General features: G+C 46.4%; 1 long non-coding RNA gene across 2 annotated transcripts in view; it reads left to right on the plus strand.

The window, feature by feature from the left end:
- LOC138583140 (uncharacterized) overlaps positions 1–21,365 on the plus strand; it is a 340,263-nt gene that overhangs the window by 16,178 nt on the left and 302,720 nt on the right. For both annotated transcript variants that reach the window (XR_011305166.1, XR_011305167.1), the window contains exon 2: positions 910–1,044. This is a non-coding gene — a long non-coding RNA (uncharacterized lncRNA). The remainder of the gene's footprint in view (positions 1–909; positions 1,045–21,365) is intronic.

Below are 21,365 nucleotides of genomic sequence, written 5' to 3' on the forward strand. Positions count from 1 at the left end.
CCGTTAAAGTTGGGACCCGCAAAGGGACCTTGGTGCTAATATTTATCGTAATTAGCTCCTTCCCCATTCCCATTGAGCCCTATGGGGCAAAAATGGGAATGGGGAAGGGCCATGGAGAAAGGGGGAATTACCGCCCTGCCAACCTTGGAATGGGGTGGTAATTCCCCTTTTCTCCATGGTGGTACCGGTATGGTACCAGCGGCAAACATGGTGCTAATAGTCTCTCTTTGTGTTTCTCTATCTCTTACTCCTTCTTGTTTTCTCCACTTTCTCCCTTTCTTCTGGCACTTGGAATAATTCCACGTTTTTCTGCATAGAACATGGGCTCATTATATTATATTGCTATGGACGAGTGTGCAGTTTATACCACACACCTCTGACAATAGAAATTGCTGACAATGGGCCTCATTACGACCCTGGCGCTAATGGGTTAAGGGCGCTGTAAAAAGGTGCAGCGCTGTTAACCCATTAGCGCCTGATTACGAGGTCCCTTTGCGGGACCCGACCTTAACGGCTGGTCTACACCAGCCGTTAAAGTGGGGACCCGCAAAGGGACCTTGGTGCTAAGTACGGTACCGCAATTTGCAGTGCCGTACTTAGCGCCTTCCCCATTCCCATTGAGCCCTATGGGGCAAAAATGGGAATGGGGAAGGGCCATGGAGGAAGGGGGAATTACCGCCCCGCCAACCTTGTAATGGGGTGGTAATTCCCCCTTTCTCCATGGCAGAGTCGGTAAGTTACCGGCATGGACCATGGTGCTATTAGCACCATGGTTTTCCGCCTGGGTCGTAATGAGGCCCAATGTCTGGCTCTTGCTGCCTTTCTCTGCATGTATTTTTCCTGCAATGTGTTCTACAACCACATGTGGTGATATGTCCACATAATCTAACATAGTAAATTCCTTTACAGAGGCCCCTCAAGGACCAGTTTACCTGCCTGTGAAAAATAGACCATACCGTGGTGGCACATTCTGCATTAATTGTGTTGGGTTACTGCGGAGTAGGTTACTGAAGATTATATTGCATGTCTCCCTTTCTCTCTGAGGTATGTATATGCATCTCTTCCCCACTCTTTCTTTCTCTCCCTCCATTTATTGGCACAAGTAATACAATGATTCCCTACATACAACCTACGTGTGTTATGTTAGTATCTAAGGCACACCATAGATATTGCCAATTGGTTCCAATGCCTGTCTCTTGCTGTCTCTTGCTTCGTTCACCTCTCTTTCTTATTTCACCCTTTCTCTCTGTTCTCTGCCTCCCTTTCATATGTAACGTCCCAAATGTGTTCTGCCAAAGGTATGAGGTGATGTGCCCAAATATTCTGACAAAATATTTCCCTTAACATAGGCCGTCTATTGACACTAAGATGGATCAGTGAGTTAAGTGCTTGCTGCTGCTTTGTCTAATCAAGCAGGCCGCAGGTTCAAATCCCAGCAAGGCCCACTCAGCCTTTCAACAATTTCGAGTTCTGTAAATGAGTACCAACTTCAGTGTGCTGATGATTGTATGTAAGTATGTTCTAGGTACCATGCTTTGGCTAACATGGGCGTAGGACATGGGGGGTTGGGGTGCCAAATCCCTGCACAATTTTAAGTGGGGGGGATATAATAGCTCTTATCCCCCCGAGATTATGCTGCTCGCAGCGTGTTAAATACGACTGCAGCCTGTCATGTAACTGTAAGCTTGCTTGCTAAAGTTAATGCTGCCCCGCGCCCCTGGAGTAACAGGGGCCCAAGCAGCCCCCGCGGTGCAGGGGGCACCAGCACATGTCCTGGAAGGGGGGGGGCCCACTTGGAAAAAAAAGGAAAAATATTTATTTTTCAACATCTTTTTTTTTTTCTTTTTGATTTCACTTTGCCTTCATAAAGAAATTATTTCTGTAACAGAAATAATGTCTTCATGAACACAGAGTGACTACAAAAAGAAACTTTCTTTTTGAAAACAGAGGGATCCCCCCAACCCATGCAATGGAAGACCCTAGGCTGGAGGCCTCCATGTCATGGGGTGGGGAAGACCTATGACTTCACAAGAAACAGTGGGCCTCATCATGAGTTTGTCGGTCCGGAAACAACAGTACTGGTAAGCTTGCTGGTACCATTGTTTCCAGACCGGCAAACTACGAGTTGTGCAAGCAGGTGCCTTTCAGCCCACCAGGTCTAACCTGATGGGCGGAACAGCACTAACGCGCAGAACTCGACGGATGCCCCGGCACCAGTCAGGAATGGTGCCGGTGCATCCGGCCTCCCCATTCCCATTGAGTCCAATGGGACTCAAATGGGAATGGGGAGTAATATTTTCCAGCGCCCGGGAATGGGCAATTACCGGGTCTGCCGGGGCTGTAATGCACCAGTAATTTCCCATCACAGGCACGGCTACCGCCAGGGTCATAATGACCCCCAGTATCTTTTTGAAGTTACTCTGCATTCATAAAGACATTATTTTCGTTATGGTTCAGTCCTTAAAGGAAATCATTTATTTATGAGGTCAACGTGACTTCAAAAGGAAACAATTTCCTTTTGAAGTAATAGGGCTCCCCTTAACCCCATTACGGGTGCATGTGTGAGTGTATGGTGAAAGGGTGCACACTTAAATGTACGGGTGACTGCCTGGGTGTGCCTGCATGGTGAACGGGTGCACACTTAAATGTATAGGTGGCTGCCTGTGTGAGTGTATGGTGAAAGGGTGCACACTTAAATGTACTGGTGGCTGCCTCAGTGTGCCTGTATGGTGAAAGAGTGCATACTTAAATGTATAAATGGCTGGGTGTGCATGTGTGCATATGGTGAATGGTGTGTGTGCTTGTGTTCAGGGGTGCAGCAAAACCTACATTTTGGGGGGGATAACCCTTCAAATGTTGGGAGAGGCGCTAACTTCACAGGTGGTGGGGGAAGGGCAAACGTATTTGTGTGGGGTCATCCAATTTCTTTATGCATTTTAATGAGACTATTCTAGTGCAGCTTCAATGTTACAAGCAGTTAACTCTCTCCTTTAAGGTTTCAAGTTCCCATTTATGGACTGCTTCGAGAATGAGTGGTCTCCTGTTCCCACTCTACCCTTCCAATCACTTCCCAGGCATGCAAGTATTAAACCCACATCACGATTTCAATTGGCTAAAAAAAAAAAAAAGAAAATGGCATTTGAATGCAGGTACTAACAGTGATATGCTTCATGTTAGTAATTGCTGGGCTCTTGTTAACAGCAAAACCCAGGTGCCATTTAACATCTTGTCCTGTTCTGTCCTTCAACTGCTCTGAAGGTCAGCCAGGTCGAGTCAATATAGCCAAACATGTCAGGGGGAGTGGGGAGTACAGAATCCCAGTCAACTCAATGGTGTTGCACCACTACTTTGTTTAATGCCTGATTACTTATTGGTAATCTTCATTACTCCTAGCCCTATTCTTCCTCGTCCCAATACTTGTGTATGATGCACTGTGCCTCATACACAAGCACTGGGATGAGGTAAAGGTACTTGGAGATAATACCTCACTTAGCTACCTGCAATCATCATTACTCCTAGTCCCACTCTTACTCATCCCAGTACTTACCTATGAGTGAAGGAGACTCATATGTAAGCTCTGGGACAAGGAAGAGGGACGTGGAGGTAATTCTGGACCAAGGAGCTGATTTTGGAGGTTCGGGTAGAGGTGGGAGGGAGAGGGGATGTTTGTGGGGGGCAGGATTGTGTGTCTAATCATAATGGTTGTCCATGTCCAGTCTGAGCAGGCATGATCTGTGGTATTAGTGGCTAGACAGGCATTTTGGTGCAGCCAGTCTAGTCATTCTTCAGTTTAGTATGACTTTTTAAAATTTTTTTATAACTGGGCATTTCTGATAAACAGTCCTGCTAAGTGTAATTACCTGTCTAGACTGATATTTGGGTGCTTCCAGATTAGCCGTTCCTTACTGGGGCATTGTATATTTTTCTGGGCATCTGTGATAAAATTATATGATATAAGTCATTTATAACGCGCCTGTACACAAGAGTTTCTAGGTGCGACAAGACACGCAAGGGAAGATAGAGGGAAGACAAGGCAAACGATCTTACTAGGCTTTGTGTCATTCAGATTGTGCAGGTGTGAGAACGAGAAGTGCAAGGGGAAAGGGAGGCGGAAAGTGCATGTAGAGGGGAGGGTAAAACAGGGCAGCAATTCTCTTAGTAAGTGCAGCCAGGGCAGTGCAGCTCTGGGTAGTGCAAAGAGAACAAGGGACTCTAGGGTTACAGTTGCAGCTCCTAAGTGCGTGGTAGGCCCAGAGGCAGTGCAGGTGTGCCTGATCAAGAAAGAGTCTGGACATAGTGTGACTCTGAGGGTAGCCCAGTAACCAGTCAGTACAGCCGACAGGTAGGTCAGGTAGGCCAGGAGGGTAGGGGAAGAGAGAGAAAGCAGAGGAGAAGAGGAATATTTTGAACTCTTTCTGGATCTTCAGGTGGTCCGGCTCAAGTTTGAGAGGGGCAGGGAGGCCTTTCCAGAGGGAAGCACCTGCATAGGAGAGAGATCTAAAACTCCCTCCCCACTCTCTTCCTGGATAAGTGTCCAACCCTTAGAGAGTTGGAGGTAGCTGAGCGAAGGGCTTGAGAAGGAAGGTATTTTGGAAAAAGCGGTAGATTAATGTGGGCCTGGGCCCAGAAAGCTTTGTGGACAATGCAAAGGGTCTTGAACTTGGTCCTTGCAGCAACCGGGAGCCAGTGGAGAGATTTCAGGGCTGGAGAGATATGATCCCTAGGTTTGAGGCCAAGGATAAGTCTTGCAGTCCTGTTCTGGATTAGTTGCAGAGGGCAGAGAGTAGAGGAAGGCAGGTTGAGAAAGAGGCTGTTGCAGTAGCCCAGCCTAGAGAGAACCAGGGGTCTGGAGACAGTGTGCTGCTGGGGAAAGTGAGAAAGGGAAGAGTCCCTTTGAGGAGGAGCAGCTGGTAGTGGGACTTCTTGGCAATGTCCGAGATGTGAGGAAAAAAAGATGGAGTCTAGTTAAAGATGCCAAACAAGTTTTTTGCCTCACAAGAAGGTGAAGGAAGAGGGTCCAAGGTGGGCGGAGATAGTGCAAGAGGGAAAGCAGGGACATGTGTCCCAATAAGAAGGCTCTTCTTTTTACTGGCATTAAGGGAGAGATCGGTGGATGCGCACCAATCCTGAATTGCTAATAGTCAGGAATGAGAGAGAGAGAGGAGAGGAGTCTGAGGGGAGCCTGAAGGAAAGCTGAGTGTCATCTGCATAAGAGGAAAAGGAAGAGATCAGGTGGGCCAAAGGGGCCAAGAAGAGGTTGAAAAATCAGGGTGAAAGGATGAAGCCTTTGGGAACGCCACAGGTATAGAGAGATGTGGCGGAGAGAAAGGGACCAAGTTGCACCTGGGAGGGGCATTCCAAGATGATGGAGGTCAGCCACTCAAGGGCCTGATCCCTGATGCCCAGGTTCTCATGGAGTCAATTAATCAGGATGGCGTGGTTGACCGTGTTGAAAGCAGAGGAAATATCAAGGAGGAGGAGGACAGAAGGAATCCTGCCATCAAGGTTAGAGAGCATATCTTCACATGTGTTCACGAGAACAGTTTCCATGCCTCTGGCAGCTCTGAAGGCAGACTGATGGTCATGGAGACAACCAACAGATTCAGTGTGGAGAGTAAGCTGGAAGATGGCCAGTTTTTTTCCAACAGTTTGCCCAGGAAAGGGGTGATGGGTATTGGGTGATAGTTTGCCAGGCAGGCAAGAAAGGCAGACGACTTCTTGAGGAGTGGGTGTACAAGGGAGTGTTTAAGGGGAGAGGGGAACATTCCAATGGTGAAAAAGTGATTACAGAAATCGGCCAACGCTGGAGCAAGGGTGTCAATATGGTCCTTCATGGTTCTAGAGGAGCAGGGTAGCACATGTTTGGACAAAACCTTCATAGATCGGACTTGTATAGAAACCTCATCAGCTATTGTCAGAGAGAAAGAGGAGAAAGGAGGAAGAGAAGTAGAGCTTGCCAATGGGGGACCAAGAGAGGAAGTGGGAGAGGAAGAGGAGATGAGGGGGCTGGATGTTTCCGTGTTTTAGCAGAGAAATGAGAGAACAGAGCCATACAGAGGGCCTGGGAGGGAATAGGAGAGGTAAAGACTGCAACAGGAGTGACCAGTTACTTACAGATTTTAAAGAGTTTGGCCATGTTGTTAGAAAGTACAGACATGCAGGCTTCAATATGTGTTCTCTTCTTGCTGCCTGTTATTGCTTTGACTGCCATTTTGGTGCAACCAGTCTAGGTGTCTAAATGTGGACTGGCATACTTTACTGTCATGTTATTATACTGGTCTACATTATGCAGCCAGTTGGACATGTTTGCATTGTGGAATGGCATTGTTAATAGCAAAGCATTAATGTTCCTGTGCACTGTTGGTGACTCGCATGTATTGGATTAGTGTTACCCTACAAAACCATTGCAAACGCTCTGACTCCCAGTCCTGGGAACAAGCAACTGCAGATGCCCTACCTGCGCAGTGCACTGCTGCGCAGCCTCAGCCTTCTTTCAGTATGAAGGAGAAGCCAAGCCAGGCAGCGACGCGTGCTCCAGTGAGTGAGTCACTGTCTGACACTGTGTGTTAATTTATCGAGGGAGACAGAGTCCCCTCCAACAGCATTGTTTTACGGTGTGAATCTCACGTTAGTACTGTAGTTAAGGTAATGTTCCTGTTAACTCCTTTATTAATGACTTTGGGCCTCATTCCGAGTATGGCGGTAAGGGATACCAGTCACCGTTAACGAGACCGGTGCCGGTAATCCCTTATCGCCACATTCCGAGTTCCCTTTGCGCCCTCGTCCTTAATGCCTGCTTTTAGCAGGCGTTAGGAACGAGGGCGCAAAGGGGCTTTTAAGCCAATAACGGTGACCGTAAAGTACGGTCACCGTTATTTGCAATTTCCCCATTCCCATTGAGCCCTATGGGGGCTCATTTGGGAATGGGGAAGAGCCCTGGGGAAAGGGAAATTACCGCCCTGGTCAACCCGGAATAGGGCGGTAATTTCCCATTCCACCAGGGCGGTGCCGATATGGGTCCGGCACCGACCAAGGCGCTAATAGCACCATTGGTTAGCGCCAGACTCGGAATGAGGCCCTTTGTTTATAAACTAAACTAGATTGAGCCAGACTTTGTTTAATATCACTCATGCATACTTGTTATTAAGTTGCAACGTCTATTCATATTCCTGTTGTTTAAATGTCTGGGTCGCCCAGGCCCATGCAGTTAGCATGAACGCCGCTTATTCTGCTTTTTTCCTTTCATCATCGATCACGTAGTCACTGGGGGCGCTCCATAATTGCCCTCATTACCGCCCGTGTAATCTCAGGTGGAAAGCTTGCATTTTGATTTTGCTTAACATCATCACGCCACATGCTGTTACCGCATGGCAGCAACACTCTCCTTTGTGCTGGCCAGTCCCTTCAGCACTCCGGGCGTCTTGCAATTATGGTTGCACACCCTGGTGGTGGATTACGTGGAAGCGAGTCACGGGCGGGCATCTTGTGTAAATAATATGCGTGGCTGCTACCTTTGAGCCAAAAGCTCTTCCCATTCTGGGAGTTGCAGTCTTGTTGTCTTCGTTAGCAGTCGTATGCATCTACAGTGAGTTAATGCACGCAAAGTGGAGATCTGTGTGTGCCTGAAGATCTTGTGCACCTTGTGGTCTTGTGCATGCGAGTGGTGGATAGAATGCACTTTCAGGGCTTGAATAACAGGCAATAGTGACTTGAATAACAGTTAATCACACACAGTTGGGCCACCTGAAACCCCCAAACTCTGAGGAAAACAATGAGTGTAGGTAGCCTTATTTGTGCTTTACCAAGCTACTTTTAGGTAGGTATAATATATATACCTTCCTGTTAGGCAGAATCATCTGCAGTACCCTTGGGGAACACTACAGGTTATTAGGACTACAAGTGTAAGCACAATTTCACCTTTGGTACAAGCCTGTACTACACAGTAAAGTGGTAGTGATGGCTGAGCAACCACACTTATCTCAAGAGTTTAATTGAGCCGTAGAACAAGTTACACAAAGGACCAACACATACAGTGATTCAAGCAAACGCTTACTCAAGGGTTCTTGGTAAAAGAATATACATTTATTTACTCAGTTAGTTATAAAACATTACACTAGCACAAGCAGCTCAATATCACACACCAATACACCACACACTTCCAATTGGTAAGTAACTGAGCAAATTTAGCTTCAAAATGAAGTGTGAGAAAAATGGCACTTCAGATACTTAGAAAAGGAGGGAAAAGACAAGGTTATAAGAATAGACAGCCCAAATACATTCATAGGCAGGGCAAAGGGTTTCAGTTAAATACAACCAGCAATTCTTCTCAACAGGTGTCATGGTGCGTGCTCTGAAACCCCTGGAACTGTTTGGCCCACCCCAGTCCCCGTCATCCAGGAGGACTTGTCAGGCCCTAAGGAAGTGCCCCAGAGCTTCTTGGACTTAGTCCTGGCGCCGTTGGCGCCATGCTCATGAAATGGGCTGAATTTATGGAACTACTTAATCTGACTAGTGAGGCTGAGCCTTCTGTATATCCAGGGTGTGGCGGAGGGACTACTTTTCCTGAGAGACAGAGTGTGGTAAAGGGACTACTTTACTTGGAACTACTTGCAAGGCTATTTAAGCCACACCCTGCAGGCAGAACATGCTTCGCATTATTCTGCACTCCTCCAGCGTAACGCTCACCGTGTCTGCTCTGTCCTCGAGTTTTTACAGCCACGCCCATCAATGATTTCCATCCATCGGTGCAAGGAAGAAGAAAAGGAGAAGAACAGGTGTTACTACAGCGACAAAGGCCTTATCTACAATGCCGTCCATCGGTCTCGTCTCCAGTTTTTCTTCTGACCGCCGCCCATGTTGGGAAAGGACTTCCGTGCAGGCATCCAATACTCACCCGGGATTCTGCATTCCTCCGGGTTACTTCGGAGCAGTTCTTCCATTCTTCATCTTGGGGCCGTGCCGCGCCTGCAAAAAGGGAACAGAAAACAGCAGGTTAGTCACCACAATACAAAACAAACAATTGTGCAGCCATCCAGCGCCACTCATCCGCTAAATACTCACCTGGAGGCAACCAGTTCAGCATCCTAGGAGAGTCAACTCTTCTTCTAGACTTCTGTACAAAACCGCATCTGCAAGAAAGACAAAACACGTTTAAGCCTTGGGACAATAAGACTTTGAGCATCTATACCAAGCTGTCATTGGGATAGAGACTTACCTGATTAATCCAAGCATTCCAGAAACACAGCATCAGCCACTCTGGAATAGTGAAGTAACTGTGCATAGAGAAGGACTGAGCCTACTGCGCCCCTGCTGAAGGTTAAGCAGGATGGAGAGCCAACCTCACCAAACTCAAAGGTGAGCAGGAGAGGTGTCGGCATCAGGAGGTTGCAGGTAGTGGGACCAATCCAACCCACTCATTAGCTAACTTCTTGTTTCAACATTGCAGGCTAACGCCTCCTGGGGAGATAACAGGGGAGAGGACACCATCATACCATCAAGACTACGCCAGTACAGATATCGGTCATATGACTACGTGCTACACCCCCGTGGAAACCAGGTGAGCGTGACAACAGGCCTGGGCCAAAGTCAATGGTTCCGAGTCTTTTGTATATGATAACACAGATCTGGTAGATAACGGTTAAGTCTTTGCCACAGATTTTAAAGGATTTGGCTCTTCAAAAAGTTTGCCAAATATTTAGAGAAGGACAAGCCTTCATAGTTGAGGAAAGTTTCACACACTTTCTTGATTCCCGAAAAGAATTCCGGACCGTGTTTGCACAGTACCTTGTCAATGAAGACAGCTGTAGCTGAGGCAGTTGTTCCTGGCATTTCGAGCAGGTCTCGCTGTTCCTGAGCTTCACTCATGGGGACAAGAAGGAGGACGTCAGGAGGTTCCTGCACTTCCCAGGGAAGAGGCCAAAAGCTGTAGCTAGACATCGGTTTAAGGTGTGAGTGCCTTAAAGCCCCCCTGGTTTCCTTCCCTCTGGATATCCAGTTTTCAACAGCATTCTGAAGAAAATTCGACAAGAATAGGACGGTGTCCAGGTGGCTTGCGAGTCGGTTGTTCCCACCAAACTCAAGGGAAGAAGTTAACCTTGAACGTCTTCTCTGTCGTCGGAGATTCGGGCATTTCGGACCTGCAGCAGGGCTTCACCGGTCGTCCAGGAGTTGCAGCTGTCCTCATCCTTCCTTTCCTCTTCGGTTCTTTCGTTCCAGTGGTAAACTCTGCTTTCCAAGTCCCAGAGACCTGCTTTTAAACAGTTTTCCCCATTCATTCAGCCTGGCTGTCACTCACACAGCAGGGTGGCTATCCTTGCCAGAGAGCCAGCTGGCCAATCACGCCAGAGTGCATTCAGGTCTCTTAGGAGACTAAGCACAGGGAGTTTCAGGCACCTGCCTCACATCCTGTCCACCCCAGACACCCTGACACCAAAGAAGGGCTTCAGCACTAAAGCCCACCAAAGGGCATGAACAAAGGGGCCAAACCTGGTTTTGCGCGGTAGAGACAAACACAAGAAGGACTTTTCCTAAAAGAAACGATGAGCGGAGTCTGTTTTACAGATAGGTCTGGGGCGCCATATTGAAAACATGGCTACCCCTGATTTTGAGCTACTGTTGTTAGCAGTCGCTTAAAAAACACGGTAGTTGATCTAAACCACTGCCACCAGCCATTTAAATTAGAAAAAGGTAACATTTTACTGTTACATGAGTGTTTTGACTCAGGGGAAGCTAAGCAACCCCTCCAGCACTCTATTGGAAGATAGTGTATGCTCGGACAGTAAATTTAAAAAGACTAGTGAAGCCAATTTAACTCTACATGTCCTGAGAGACAGTAGTCCTTCTCAGGGAAGGTATTTAAACCTTTGGGAAGTATGAAAAGACACCCCTGTGCCACTGCACTGAAGCTGCTGTGTGACACACAGAAAAAGATGATGCCACTGGAGTTGTTTTAAAATTCCATAACCAAAGAACACAAAAGTAAAACACACACAAAATACATGGAAGAGTGGGGAAAAAAAAGGCTCACACACTTCCCAGGTAAAAAATGTAATCCCTGAAATCCAGCAAAGTTGTTGGGGGTCTCAAAAGGTAAGGGAAATTAGCACATTTGTAGAATTCTCCCTAACACTTACCATCTGTTTCTTATACTGAATTTGTCTTCAACACAATCATTGGCAAGCCAACACTTTGCCTTTTGTAAAGGAATTGGGGATGCATTTCTCCGACGCTGCCATCATATGCCTAGTTAATCACACCATTTAAAAGCTGAGGTCGCCTAATCACCATGTAGTATATTTATATATTTGATTCCCAAAGTGCCAGTGCCCTTAAAAAGTAGACAGGATTTAAATAAATGCACTGTCTCAGTAGAGCTTGTTTTTAATCTGGAGCACTCAATAGTGACATCAGCAATGGCATTCTATAAGTTTAGGACTACCTATCTCTGTTGTAATTAAATATAGATACCACAATATTTGGTTCCTGCTGCCAAATGTTGAAGTCTGTGTCACTTTATCCTGAGTGGCCAGCTCCTGGGAGACCAAGGGGGATTTAGCTATTGTGGGGAGCCCAGCCCTGGGTGCTATGATGTGATGGTGGGTTTCAAAGGAGATAGCCCTGGTAACCTGCCATGATGGCAAGGCAACGCAAGGGCTAGGCATGTGGAAGGCTGCTGACCCAATTAACCATCAGTGGGTTTTGTGTTTACAGTGCAGAGGGACTCAGACCAAGGGTGTTGAGGCCACTGATCTCCATGGTGAGCTACAGCAACACTGAACAGCCCGAGGAACTGTGCAGGACATCCAAGAAGAGCACCTTCCACCCGTCATGTGTTTGTGGGGCCCATGTCATGACCACTGTGAGGGGGCACATGCAGTGCCACAAGCAGGCTCCCACCAGAACACTGAGGGCCTTAAAACCACTGCAAAAGGGCTCCTGGAGCCAGTTCTGGCACCTCTGGCACCAGGCTGATATGTAGGGAAGGGAGGGCTGTTAAAACTAGATCACATTTATGTACATGGGCCTTTAAATCCAATATGGAAGCACCCACACAGTCTAGTTCTAAGAACCAAGCCATGCGGTCTAGTGTTTTGGGTGTGGCAGGCCTGGAACTAATTTCCCTGGTACTACTTTACCTGGGCTATATAAACCACACCCTGACTGCAGAACATGCTTCGTGTTATTCTGCAACCAGCAACGTGACACTCACCATGTCCAGCTCCTGGTCTTCAGCATCTTCCTGTAATCCTGCAAGAACAAGATTATTCTGTTTTACCTGAGAAAACACCATCCACCACTCAGCATCTCAACTGGGCTGCAATCTGTGGAAACTGAGAGAAGAAGAAACATCACTCACCTGTGAGTACTAGCTTAAGGACGTCCGGCGGACCGCTACCACAGTTGGTGTTCGAACATTGCGACCGGCAATAATGAGAAAGGGAAAAACAATATTAGAACGCGCGCTTCCAAAACATCGAATTCCATCAGTCTTACCTGAATTCCATCACGCTAGGCCACTCTTCCATCCGGAGCACCACAGCAACATCTGCAAAGGAAAAGAGACATATTCAGGTTCGCTTTCAATATTAAAAAAATGCACAGCGCTCTACTACCTTAACAGACTCCGGGGGTCTATTTTTCATCGCGCTCTAATCCACTTGCAGCAACACAGCAGCCTGTGAGGAGAAGAAGAAGAAAACACAGGTTAGCTTCAAAAGACAATAAAGGTGCTGCGCTTCGCGCTTTCTCTTACCTAGATACGTGCTTCTCCATCCGGCAGGCCAGCATCAAGACTTTCACACACAAAAAGAAGGAGATAAAGACATTAACGAATTCCCACCATAAACAGAACAAAGACTTACAATTAACAAACCTACCTGTCTACCAGCAGATTCGGGGTCACAGCAGGCCTGGGCCCAAGGAAGGCGTAATGCACCAATGAAGCAACTCGGGCAGCTCGCCAACAAACGTCAAGCGCCCCTGCAGAAGAAATGCAGGACGGATAGCTCAGCCTACAAATAACTAAGATTCGTTAGTCAACACTGGGCAACTACGCATCCAGGTTTCCAGATCTCAGAGTCTTCTAGACGCCCCTGGGTATATCAAGTGAGCGTAACAGAACGCAAAGCCTTTAAACCTTATCCACCTGGGCATCATGGAGACACCTGAAACTGATCAGTTAGTCCAGCTTTTGGGACAATTACACGCCGAGGTACACACAGCCCGGCAGGAAACCAATGCCTTAAAACGAGAGTTAATAGTCACAAAAGACTGTACTGATGAACTAAGCAAAAAGTGCTACTACAAACAATGGCGGTGCAGGCTCCATTGCTTGGATTTGCCCCATCCGTCGCTACACCATCATGAGTCAATCCAGTACAGATAACGTTGCCTGGAGCAGTACCCCTGGCAGCACCAGAATGGTTTAATGAAGACCCCAGAAGGTACGCAACATTCATGAACCAGTGCCGCCTTCATTTTCTTTGTAGCCCTGGGGCTTTCCCAAACGACCAGGCAAGGGTGGCCTTTGTGTTATCATATTTGAGTGGAAATTCTGCAGACTGGTCGGTACCTTTAGTGAGCCGGGATGACCCATTACTGCAGAACTTCAGGGGTTTTCAACAGGAGATGGAAATGTTATTTGCTCGACACTTGCATGGACAAGCTCTTGATAACGAACTCCTGACCCTCCGCCAAGGGAATCTAGATTTGCTGACTTGTATTGCCACCTTTAATAGATTGGTTGTAGAAGTGGGGTGGCCAAAAGATAAAAGAACCACGTTGTTTCATCGGGGCCTACGAGGAGACCTGAAGGATGTCCTTGCTCAAGTGGTAGACCCACCTAAAGACTGTGCAGAGTTTATCAACCTGGTAGTTCAGTTGGACCACATATTACAGGATCGAAGAACAGACCGAAGTAGACTCGAAAATCGTGCCATGTACATACGTTCAAAAGATAATGTTCAACGTACATCATAAAAATCCACAGAACCCATGCAGATTGGAGGAGTATGACCCCCTTTAACCAAGGTTGAAAGAGACAAGAGGAGACAGCTACAGTTATGCCAATACTGTGGTAAATCGGGTCACTACCTCAAAGAATGTCCAGTGAAACCTCCAAGGAAGTAAGCACTACAGAGAAAGAAGATGATGGAAAGGAATCTTAAAACTACCAGGCCTGGCAAGCGTAGAGGTCCGCTTGTCGAGCGAGAAGGATGAGTCACAGACCTCACATTTCGCCCTACCAGTAACCTTGATCAATCACCAATGACCATCATGGATGCATGCCATAGAGGCATATATAGACAGCGGAGCAGTTGGTAATTACCTAGATCGAGATCTGGCAACAGAAATGGGACTTCCCTTATGCACAGAACCAACAACTGAAAAGGTAACTACTGTTGACGGTACAGAAATTGCTTTGGGACCAGTAACCCAATGCACAACAGAATTAACCCTTCTGTGTCCGGATGGACATCAAGAAGCAATCACGTTTGACCTCATCAAAGCTCCTCAGTTCCGGTTGATCCTAGGGATACCATGGTTAGTAACTCACAATCCCCACATAGACTGGTGTGCAAAGAGACTGACCTTATCCGACGAATGCGCCCATGCTTGCTACCGAAATCTATACCACAGCCAAACCTGAAATCTGTTCAAGGAATAGCATCGAGGATTGCGGAACCAATGGACACCTTACCAAAAGAATATCAAGATTATCAAGATGTTTTTCAGAAGGAACAGGTTAACACATTACCGTCACATAGGCCCTATGACTGTCAGATTGACCTGATACCTGGTGCACAGGTTCCTTGTGGTCGAATTTATGCACTTACAGAAACCGAAAATCTCCACTTGAAGTCCTATCTGGATCAATACCTGGCTAATGGGTTTATCCGCCCATCAAAGTCACCGGCAGCCTCTCCCTTATTCTTCGTATTCAAGAAGGAAGGAGATTTGAGGACTTGCATCGATTACCGCACACTTAATCAAATCACAGTAAAAAAACGCTACCCTTTGCCCCTTATCCCGGAACTGTTGGACCAAGTCAAGGATGCCCGTATCTACACCAAACTAGAACTCAAAGGAGCATACCACCTTGTACATGTTAAGAAAGGGGATGACTGGAAAACCGCGTTTCGCACCAAGTATGGCCTGTACGAATATCAGGTAATGCCTTTCGGGCTGTGCAACACTCCTGCAGCGTTCCAATACTTCATGAATGATGTATTACGGCAATTAATCGATGTCTGTGCCCTGGTCTATATTGACGACATCCTGGTGTTTTCCCCCTCTGAAAGAGAGCATGTGGAACATGTTTGCTTAGTCCTTGCAAAACTTCGCCAGCACAAACTGTACGCTAAACTTGAGAAATGCTCCTTCCATGTCACCAAAGTTGATTTCCTCGGTTTTGTTCTCTTGCCAAAGGGAGTCAAGATGGATTTACACAAAGTAGATGCCATCCTTAAATGGCCGTCACCTCCCTCACTTAAAGGAACCCAAAGCATGCTCGGCTTTGCAAATTTGTATCGCCGATTTATTCCAGATTTCTCATGGATAGTCCACCCAATCACATCGTTACTGAGAAAAAACAACAACAAATTCCAATGGACTGAAAAGGTGGAACAGGCTTTTCAAGAACTCAAGAAAAGATTCACCTCCACGCTAATTTTACAACATCTTCGCCCTGATCTCCCCTATGTAGTGGAAACTGATGCTTCCAGCGTAGCTATGGGAGCAGTTCTCTCTCAAAGAGATCCAGAGACAGGCCAATTACACCCCATGGCCTTTTGGTCACGTAAATTCTCACCACCAGATTTTAACTATGCAAATACAGACAAAGGGCCTCATTACACGGTAGGCGCCGGTAAAATACCGGCACCGCCTTGGTGGAAAGGGGAATTACCGCCCTATTCCAAGGTTGGCGGGGAGGTAATTCCCCCTTCCCCCATTGTCCTTCCCAATTCCTATTTTTGCCCCATAGGGCTCTATGGGAATGGGGAAGGCACTAATTACGGTGCCGCAAATTGCGATACCGTAATTAGCACCCTGGTCCCTTTGCGGGTTGGTTTTTAACGCCTGCTAAACAGCAGGCATTAAAGTACCTACCTGCAAAGGGACCTCGTAGTAACGCGGTAAGGGGTAACGGTCACCGGTACCATTACCGGTGATCGTTAACCCTTACCGCCTTCCGTGTAATGAGGCCCAAAGAATTGTTGGCAATAAAATCAGCCTTCAAATCTGGCAGTATCTATTATGTGCCAGACATACCATCACAGATTACCGAAACCTTCAATAAAGTCAGCAAAAGCCAAATCGTCACAACAATTGCAGTGGGCTCTATTCTTTGCAGAATATGATTACTTAATAACATACCGACCGGGAGTTCGGAATGGGAAGGCCGATGCTTTGTCTCGTATGGGTGTTGAAGAGAAAATGAACAGTACCCTGGACCCTGTTGCCATCATCCCAAGTGATAAACTACTGGGACTCACCACCACATTGACTCTGAGTGAACTTCAAGATAAGATTTGAACCTTAATGGACCCCGAGATCTTGCAGAAATGGAATTCCCAAAATGAACATCATACGGTTCTGGATGGATTACCCTACTTCAGGGAACGACTTTATCTACCAAGTAAAGATCTGCAACAATTGGTCATGTCTGGTTATCACGATTCCCAGATCGAAGGCCATCCCAGAATTGTTAAGACTCTAGCCAAGGTTAAACAGAATTATTGGTGGCCAACCTGGCATAAGGATATTGCTCGATTTGTTCTATCCTGTGGGATATGTGGATAGAATAAATCACAAAACCAGAAAAAAGCTGGCCTCCTACAACTACTGGATATTCCACTGGCTCCCTGGCATACTCTTTCTCTTGATTTTATTACAGACTTACCTCCATGTCAAGTTTTTAATACCATTCTGGTGGTTGTAGACCTGTTCTCTAAAATTGCACATTTCATTTCGTTCAAAGGACTTCCTAACGCTACCGGTCTGGCAAAAGCATTTCTTGAACAGATTAGAAAACTGCATGGTTTCCCCTCAGTCCTAATCTCAGGTCGTCAAAGCCAATTTGTATCCAACTTCTGGAGTTAATGTTGTACCATGGCACAAATCGATGTTCGATTATCCACTAGCCATCACCCCCAAACGGATGGACACACAGAAAGAACAAACCGAACATTAGAACAGTATCTATGTTGCATGCTGCATCAAGTGGAAGAGAATTGGAAAGACTTGTTATGTAAGAAGGAGAAAATATTGAGGCTGAGTACCACAAATGAAATACACCAAACACGGGCTATAAAGATTCACAGATCTTTAATCTACTGTACAGTTTACAAAGAAACACAGATACAGATAGCTATCTGGCTCTCAACACCCCACAATGAGTACCAGCCCGTCAAAGAGAGGAGAGAGAGTGCTGGACATCTAAACATTCGTAATTTTACACAGTTTTGTGAAATATTGTCCAGGACCTCTTCACATTAATAATCTTCGGTCTAGACTTCATGCCTAGTTCACATTCGGTTCACATAATATTTTCCAAAGGATTATACATGTTTGTATTTCCACAGTGATACAATAGCAACGTATGTTACCAAATCCTAAAACAAGCTCCCTTTACAAGTTGCATTCAATCAAATTCGCCCTAAGTGCACGCTTGGCGTTTACTTTGCATTGTTCCAGATGTGTATTTGCGGATGAGGCTTGTTAGCGTAGACAATGCTAGGACAATAGTTAATGTATAGTACAAGGCCTCATTACCTGGTCTAAACAGTCGGCCCTTCGACAGTCTAAACATTAACATAACTCAAAGGTCGGGACGCTTGGTTGCAAGTCGAAAACACAGTCCACCATTTTAGAATAGAGAATCGCATGAACAGAAATCAAAATGGTGGCTGACTCTAAAATGGCGGCAAAGTCAATCCAAAATCGGAACTTTTCAATGCAGTTTTCCCCTTAGAGCGACTAGGCTTAGACCAATATAAATCAAAAGGAGCACTATATGATTTCCGTTTAACAGTTATGGATAGCGGAATATGCATACAATAATTCCATGCACACCAGCACGGGACAAAGCCTGTTCTACACAATAGACGGACGACATTCATCTACCTCTGAACTAGACTCCCCCACGACCTTGGAAATGCCAGTGGTAAAGACTCTACACACAAGCATAACCTAATCCTTCAAAAGGGCAAATGAACATTTACTGCAAGCCAAAGACAGACAAAAAGAAATCTTGGACCGGCATCGAAAGAAAGCTCCTGATTACAAGTTGGAGACGAAGTCTGGTTGGCATCAAAACATGTGCCCATAAAAGGTACCCGGACCTTTCGTCCAAGATATCTAGGACCCTATACCATCGAATCAGTGATAAATCCGGTGGCTGTCAAGTTAGCCTTACCACCAAGCATGCAAATTCATCCAGTGTTCCATGTGTCACTTGTAAAACCTGTACAACCAGGAACCCGAGTGTTAACACCACCAAAAGCTGTGCTAGTTGACGGAGAGCTTGAATTTGAAGTTAAAAACATTCTGGATTCGAAACGTACCAGATATAAGCTATACTATTTAGTGGACTGGAAAGGGTTTGGGCCTCAAGACAGAACTTGGGAACCAAGTGAACATATTCACGCACCACGTCTGATTAAGAGGTTTCACCTGGATAACCCCACCAAACCCGGGCCGGACGGGAAGGATACCATGAGAGGGGCCTTGGGGGGGAGTGCTGTCATGACGACTGTGAGGGGGCACAAGTTGTGCCACAAGCAGGCTCCCACCAGAACCCTGAGGACCTTAAAAGCACTGCAAAAGGGCTCCAGGCTCATATGTAGGAAGGAAGGGCTGTTCAAACTAGGTGCCATTTATGTAAATGGGCCTTTACAGCCAACATGGAAGCACAACACAGTCTAGTTCTAAGAACCAAGCCATGCGGTCTAGTGTATTGGGTGTGGCAGGCCTGGAACTACTTTCTCTGGTAATACTTTACCTGGGCTATATAAACCACACCTTGACTGCAGAACATGTTTTGTGTTATTCTGCAACTAGCAGCGTGACGCTCACTGTGTCCATCTCCTGGTCTTCAGAATCTTCCTGTAATCCTGCAAGAACAAGAACAAGATTATTCTGTTTTACCTGAGAAAACACCATCCAGCACTCAGCATCTCAACTGGGCTGCAATCTATGGAAACCGAGAGAAGAAGAAACATCACTCACCTGTGAGTACTAGCTTAAGGACTTCCGGCGAACCGCTTCCACAGCTGCTGTTTGAACATTGCGACCTGCAATAATGAGAAGTGGAAAAACAATATTAGAACGCGCGCTTCCAAAAGATCGAATACCATCAGTCTTACCTGAATTCCATCGCGCTATGCCACGCTTCCATCCAGAGCACCACAGCAACATCTGCAAAGGAAAAGAGACATATTCAGGTTCGCTTTTAATACTAAACAACCACACACCGCTGTACTACCTTAACAGATTCCAGGGGCCTGTTTTTCATCGCGCTCTCATCCACTCGCATCACCACAGTGGCCTGTGAGGAGAAGAAGAAGAAAACACAGGTTAGCTTCAAAAGACAATAAAGGCTCTGCTCTTCGCGCTTTCTCTTACCTAGAAACGTGCCTCTCCATCCGATGCACCAGCATCAAGACCTTCGCACCCGAAAAGAAGGAGATAAAGACATTAACGAATTGTCACCATTAACAGAAGAAAGACTTACAATTAACAAACCTACCTGTCTACCAGCAGATTCGGAGTCACAGCAGGCCTGGGCCCAAGGAAGGCGTACTGCACCAGTGAAGCAACTCGAGCAGCTCGCCAACAAACCTCAAGCGCCCCTGCACAAGAAACGCAGGACGGATAGCTCACCCTACAAATAACTAAGATTCATTATTCAGCACTGGGCAACTACGCATCCCATCCAGGGTTCCAGATCTCAGAGCCTTCCAGACGCCCCCTGGGATATCAGGTGAGTGTAACAGCCTAAGAGGGTTACGTCCTTGCGAGTGGGTGGGTTACAGTAAAGCCCAAATTGCAAGAGTGTCTCTCTGGGGGTGTATAACCCTAGAGATTGCCCTGACATTGGTCTTTACTCTGTACCCCATTATTGACTCACTGCTCGGTGCACCCTTAATCTCACAGAGAGGCAAGACCATGGATGGAAGAAGAATCATCACTGGTGTCTTCAAGAAGAGTAGGAGTAAGGTCATTTTGCAGTACAGAGGTGAATAGACCATTCCCCCATAAAAAAGAATGCCAGAAGGTTGCTATTATCCACACATCATTATAGCATGGGCACCATGGGAAAGCCTGAAGGAACTGAAGAGAGCAATGCAGCAGCGACAAGACAAATGTTGAAGGCCATTTTAATTGTTTTGCTTGTAAATGTTTTATTCTTTGTGGGAAAGCATGTAGGACTGGGATTCAGATCTTTTGTTCAAACACCTATGTGTCAAGTTATCCGCACCCCTATACACTAAACCAGCCATGTTGCATATTGGCTGGCTGGCATGGGCATTTTAATGACTCAATCATGCCAGGGTATCCTGCGCCCTCCCGGGGGTTGCCTATGCCAGACGAGATCTGCGTTGGAAGAGGCGAATGACTCCTTTTTGCTATGCCTTTAGGCCCTTCCGGAACTTGAGTGGCATGTCTTCTATCTCTGCTCAGTCAGTTTGATGGAAACGTGCAGAATCCTTTAATTAACATTTTTTGGCGGAATGGCAGGATGAACATAGTCAGATAGGTAAGCAGAAACAGTTACTAAATAGGAAAACAAGCAAAGAGGACAGAGGGATTTAAAAAAAAAGGGAACAGCTACTGAAAAGCGATAGGGAAGAGGGAGTTAAACCCTCATATTTAAAAATGAATGATACATTTCATAAAAGTTGAAGTTGTTCAAAAGGGGCCATTTCTGGCACATCATTAATATACTGTCCTTTCGTGTGTGGACACACTGGGCCAAATTCTCAAAGCGTTTTTGGCGCAAGTAAGGAGATGCCCAATTCACACAAAATTTAACCCAAATTAAAAAGTTGATGCGTTCTTTTCATTTGTGCACATTGCTGAAATGAGCAGGTCACTTTATTCTCAAAGGTAACCTATGTGTTTCAGGATGGGCTTGACAGCGGCACAAACATTAGTGGATGACAGGCTCCCAGCAATGGCGTGGTTCCTGGGAGCACATTTCACAGAGAGGGGCCCTTACAGAAAAACCTACCCCTGACAAGTAGTTGCCATCTACAGCTGCTTGTGTAAGATCACACAAAGTCCCATCTAATAGGATCCCTTTTTCTATGGTCTTCCAGCACAGCAAAAAATGGTTGCATATTTGGCATGTGACCTGGCTCTAT

The sequence above is a fragment of the Ambystoma mexicanum genome, chromosome 3q (genome assembly GCF_040938575.1).
Source record: "Ambystoma mexicanum isolate Mex_15411 chromosome 3q, UKY_AmexF1_1, whole genome shotgun sequence".
Classification (NCBI taxonomy): Eukaryota; Metazoa; Chordata; class Amphibia; order Caudata; family Ambystomatidae; genus Ambystoma; species Ambystoma mexicanum.